Source organism: Macrobrachium nipponense, chromosome 18, assembly GCF_015104395.2.
Source record: "Macrobrachium nipponense isolate FS-2020 chromosome 18, ASM1510439v2, whole genome shotgun sequence".
Taxonomy (NCBI): Eukaryota; Metazoa; Arthropoda; class Malacostraca; order Decapoda; family Palaemonidae; genus Macrobrachium; species Macrobrachium nipponense.
This window is the reverse complement of record NC_087211.1, coordinates 66,799,858-66,806,155: the sequence shown is the minus strand read 5'-3', so window position 1 is coordinate 66,806,155 and position 6,298 is coordinate 66,799,858.

The following is a 6,298-nucleotide window of genomic DNA, read 5'->3' as shown; positions in this document are numbered from 1 at the left end:
TATTCTTACAGATTGCTTCCTTCTGGTTATTCTGTTGGAATAATCTAGAAGACCGGCTCTGCAGAAAGTCAAGTATGCTATGTCCCTTGATGGCAGACTTCTAATAGAAGATGTCTGTCAAAGCGGGCAAAAGATTCGGAGGTATCTAGATCTATTCTTCAGATATCTTCCTTCTGGTTATTGTGCTGGAATAATCTAGAAGACCGGCTCGGCAAAAAGTCAAGTATGCTATGTCCCTTGATGCAGACTTCTAATAGAAGATCTCTGTCAAAGCGGGCAAATAGTCGGATATCTAGATCTATTCTTGCAGATATCTTATTTCTGGTTATTCTGTTGGAATAATCTAGAAGACCGATTCTGCAGAAAGTCAAGCAGGACCAATTCTCTGAGAGAACCAACAGCTGTTTGGAGGAAGGAGGACCAGCTCTCAGTTTGAGAGCCAACAGCTGTTTCGAGGGCCACAGGGCCACTAGAAGGACCCAAGAAGGCCACCAGAAGGACCCCCAGAAGGCCACCAGAAGGACCCCAGAAGGCCACCAGAGGGATGTACCAGAGGGATACCAGAATATGATTATGTTGGAATAATCTAGAAGACCGGCTTTGCAGAAAGTCAAGTATGCTCTGTCCCTTGATGAAGACTTTCTAATAGAAGATCGCTGTCAAAGTGGACAAATAGTCGGATATCTAGATCTATTCTTTGCAGATGTCCTTCATTCTGGTTATTCTGTTGGAATAATCTAGAAGACCGGCTTTCTTTGCAGAAAGTCAAGTATGCTTCTGTCCCTTGATGCAGACTTCTAATACAAGATCTCTGTCAGAGCGGGCAAATAGTCGGATATCTAGATCTATTGTTGCAGATTTCTTCCTTCTGGTTATTCTGTTGGAATAATCTAGAAGACCGGCTCTGCAAAAAGTCAAGTATGCTATGTCCCTTGATGCAGACTTCTAATAGAAGATCTCTGTCAAAGCGGGCAAATAGTCGGATATCTAGATCTATTCTTGCAGATTGCTTCCTTCTGGTTATTCTGTTGGAATAATCTAGAAGACCGGCTCTGCAGAAAGTCAAGTATGCTATGTCCCTTGATGCAGACTTCTAATAGAAGATCTCTGTCAAAGCGGGCAAATAGTCGGATATCTAGATCTATTCTTTCAGATATCTTCCTTCTGGTTATTCTGTTGGAATAATCTAGAAGACCGGCTCGGTAGAAAGTCAAGTATGCTACGTCCCTTGATGCAGACTTCTAATAGAAGATCTCTGTCAAAGCGGGCAAATAGTCGGATATCTAGATCTATTCTTGCAGATATCTTATTTCTGGTTATTCTGATTGGAATAATCTAGGAAGACCGATCTCTGCCAAGGAAAGTCAAAGGCCGGGAACCAAATAGAGACCGATTTCTGCAGAAAGTCAAGCAGGACCAATTCTCTGAGAGAACCAACAGCTGTTTGGAGGAAGGAGGACCAGCTCTCAGTTTGAGAGCCAACAGCTGTTTCGAGGGCCCGGGGCCACTAGAAGGACCCAAGAAGGCCACCAGAAGGCCACCAGAAGGACCCCAGAAGGCCACCAGAAGGATGTACCAGAGGGATATCAGAATATGATTATGTTGGAATAATCTAGAAGACCGGCTTTGCAGAAAGTCAAGTATGCTCTGTCCCTTGATGAAGACTTCTAATAGAAGATCTCTGTCAAAGCGGACAAATAGTCGGATATCTAGATCTATTCTTGCAGATATCTTCCTTCTGGTTATTCTGTTGGAATAATCTAGAAGACCGGCTCTGCAGAAAGTCTTAAGTATGCTATGTCCCTTGATGCAGACTTCTAATAGAAGATCTCTGTCAAAGCGGGCAAATAGTCGGATATCTAGATCTATTGTTGCAGATTTCTTCTTTCTGGTTATTCTGTTGGAATAATCTAGAAGACCGGCTCTGCAGAAAGTCAAGTATGCTATGTCCCTTGATGCAGACTTCTAATAGAAGATCTCTGTCAAAGCGGGCAAATAGTCGGATATCTAGATCTATTCTTGCAGATTGCTTCCTTCTAGTTATTCTGTTGGAATAATCTAGAAGACCGGCTCTGCAGAAAGTCAAGTACGCTATGTCCCTTGATGCAGACTTCTAATAGAAGATCTCTGTCAAAGCGGGCAAATAGTCGGATATCTAGATCTTATTCTTTCAGATATCTTCCTCTGGTTATTCTGTTGGAATAATCAGAAGACGGGCTCTGCAGAAAGTCAAGTATGCTATGTCCCTTGATGCAGACTTCTAATAGAAGATGTCTGTCAAAGCGGGCAAATAGTCGGATATCTAGATCTATTCTTGCAGATATCTTCCTTCTGGTTATTCTGTTGGAATAATCTAGAAGACCGATTCTGCAGAAAGTCAAGCAGGACCAATTCTCTGAGAGAACCAACAGCTGTTTGGAGAAAGGAGATCCAGCTCTCAGTTTGAGAGCCAACACCTGTTTCGAGGGCCCAGGGCCACTAGAAGGACCCAAGAAGGCCACCAGAAGGACCCCCAGAAGGCCACCAGAAGGACCCCCAGAAGGCCACCAGAAGGACCCCAGAAGGCCACCAGAAGGATGTACCAGAGGATATCAAATATGATTATGTTGGAAAATAATCTAGAAGACCGGCTTTGGCAAAAAGTCAAGTATGGCTCCTGTCCTTGATGAAGACTTCTAATAGAAGATCGCTGTCAAAGTGGACAGATAGTCGGATATCTAGATCTATTCTTGCAGATGTCTTCATTCTGGTTATTCTCTTGGAATAATCTAGAAGACCGGCATTGCAGAAAGTCAAGTATGCTCTGTCCCTTGATGAAGACTTCTAATAGAAGATCTCTGTCAAAGCGGACAAATAGTCGGATATCTAGATCTATTCTTGCAGATATCTTCCTTCTGGTTATTCTGTTGGAATAATCTAGAAGACCGGCTCTGCAGAAAGTCTTAAGTATGCTATGTCCCTTGATGCAGACTTCTAATAGAAGATCTCTGTCAAAGTTGACAAATAATCAGATATCTAGATCTATTCTTGCAGATATCTTCCTTCTGGTTATTCTGTTGGAATAATCTAGAAGACCGGCTCTGCAGAAAATCAAGTATGCTATATCCCTTGATGCAGACTTCTAATAGAAGATCTCTGTCAAAGCGGGCAAATAGTCGGATATCTAGATCTATTCTTTCAGATATCTTCCTTCTGGTTATTCTGTTGGAATAATCTAGAAGACCGGCTCTGCAGAAAGTCAAGTATGCTATGTCCCTTGACGAAGACTTCTAATAGAAGATCTCTGTCAAAGCGGGCAAATAGTCGGATATCTAGATCTATTCTTTCAAATATCTTCCTTCTGGTTATTCTGTTGGAATAATCTAGAAGACCGGCTCTGCAGAAAGTTCAAGTATGCTTGTCCCTTGACGAAGACTTCTAATAGAAGATCTCTGTCAAAGCGGGCAAATAGTCGGATATCTAGATCTATTCTTGCAGATATCTTATTTCTGGTTATTCTGTTGGAACAATCTAGAAGACCGGCTCTGCAGAAAGTCAAGTATGCTATGTCCCTTGATGAAGACTTCTAATAGAAGATCTCTGTCAAAGCGGACAAATAGTCGGATATCTAGATCTATTCTTGCAGATGTCTTCCCTCTGGTTATTCTGTTGGAATGATTTAGAAGACCGGCTTTGCAGAAAGTCAAGTATGCTCTGTCCTTTGATGAAGACTCTTCTAATAGAAGATCTATGTCAAAGCGGGCAAATAGTCGGATATTCAGATCTATTCTTGCAGATCTCTTCCTTCTGCTTATTCTGTTGGAATAATCTAGAAGACTGGCTCTGCAGAAAGTCGAGTATGCTATGTCCCTTGATGAAGACTTCTAATAGAGGATCTCTGTCAAAGCGGGCAAATATTCGGATATCTAGATCTATTCTTGCAGATACCTTTCTTCTGGTTATTCTGTTGGAATAATCTAGAAGACCGGCTCTGCAGAAAGTCAAGTATGCTATGGCCCTTGATGCAGACTTCTAATAGAAGATCTCTGTCAAAGCAGGCAAATAGTTGGATATCTAGATCTATTCTTTAAGATATCTTCCTTCTGAATTTTTGTTGGAATAATCTAGGATCGGCTCTTCAGAAAGTCAAGTATGCTCTGTCCCTTGATGAAGACTTCTCAATGAAGATCTCTGTCAAAGCAGGCAAATAGTCTGATATCTAGATCTATTCTTGCAGATGTTTTCCTTCTGGTTATTCTGTTGGAATAATCTAGAAGACCTGCTCTGCAGAATGTCAAGTATGCTCTGTCCCTTGATGAAGACTTCTAATAGAAGATCTCTGTCAAAGTGGGCAAATAGTCGGATATCTAGATCTATTCTTGCAGATTTCTTCCTTCTGGTTACTCTTTTGGAATAATCTAGAAAACCGGCTCTGCAGAAAGTCAAGTATGCTCTGTCCCTTAAAGAAGACTCTTCTAATAGAAGATCTCTGTTAAAGCGGGCAAATAGTCGGATATCTAGATCTATTCTTGCAGATATCTTCCTTCTGGTTATTCTGTTGGAATAATCTAGAAGACCGGCTCTGCAGAAAGTCAAGTATGCTCTATTCCTTGATTAATATAGGACAACATGGTTTCGTACCCGGAAAAAGTACACAAACCCAACTGTTAGTCCACCGTGAGAACAAATGCAAAAATATGAAAAGCGGAAGTGAAACAGGTGTGGTTTATCTAGACTTTGCAAAAGCTTTTGACAAGGTAGATCATAATATATTAGCGAAGAAAATTAAAGAACATTATATAGTGGATAAAGTAGGAAGATGGTTAAAAGAATTTTTACACAACTAAAAACAGATAGTTATTGCAGACGATGAGAAATCGGATGAAGCCAAGGTAATATCCGGTGTGCCACAAGGCACGGTGTTAGCTGCATTACTGTTTGTTATTATGATTGCAGACATAGACAGTAGTGTTAAGGACTCGGTAGTGAGTAGTTTCGCCGATGACACAAGAATAAGTAGAGAAATTACTTGTGATGAAGATAGGAACGCGCTACAAAGAGACCTTAAAAAAGTATATGATTGGGCAGAGGTAAATAGGATGGTATTTAACTCTGATGAATTTGAATCAATAAATTATGGAGACAGAGAAGGAAAGCTATATGCACATAGGGGACTTAATAATGAGACAATCACAAATAAGGAAGCAGTTAAAGACCTTGGTGTGATGATGAATAGGAACATGTTATGCAATGATCAAATAGCAATTCTATTGGCAAAATGTAAAGCAAAAATGGGAATATTGTTACGGCACTTCAAAACAAGAAAAGCTGAACACATGATTATGCTTTATAAAACATTAGTTCGTAGTCCACTTGAATATTCCAATATGATATGGTACCCACACTATCAAAAGGATATTGCACAAATAGAGAGTGTACAAAGTTCCTTTACAGCTAGAATAGAAGAAGTTAAGGATCTTGACTACTGGGAAAGACTACAATCCTTAAAATTATATAGTCTAGAAAGGAGAAGAGAACGCTACATGATAATTCAGGCAGTGGAAACAGATAAGAAGGAATTAACGAAAAACATCATGGAGCTAAAAATATCAGAAAGAGCAAACAGAGGTAGATTAATAGTGCCCAAAACTATACCAGGAAAAATAAGGAAAGCACACAGGACATTAATCCACTACACACCAGCATCGATAATGCAGCGTCTATTCAATGCGTTGCCATCTCATCTGAGGAATATATCAGGAGTGAGTGTAGATGTGTTTAAGAATAAGCTCGACAAATATCTAAGCTGCATCCCAGACCATCCAAAATTGGAAGATGCAAAATATACTGGACGATGTACTAGCAACTCTCTGGTAGACATTAGAGGTGCCTCACACTGAGGGACCTGGGGCAATCCGAACAAGATGTAAGGTCTGTAAGGTAAGATCTCTCTCTCTCTCTCTCTCTCTCTCATTTTGTTATAAAAGACCGTTATGAAGTCTTGTTAATACCTAAGGTTTTCTCTCTCTCTCTCTCTCTCTCTCTCTCTCTCTCTCTCTCTCTCTCTCTCTCTCTGGAGACTTTTGCCACGAAATCCTTCTGTAATGAGAAGGATACGCTTCTCATTACCTTTTGCAGTAGTGACAATATCCTGTGCTTATAATAATATCCAACATTAAAGCATAGCGTCAATAATAATAATATAATAATAATAATAATAATATCCTTTATTTCATCTCAAGGCCATATACATGGAATATACAAAATACAGACAGTAACATACACAATCTTGATACATGAGACAACATGATAAAAAATG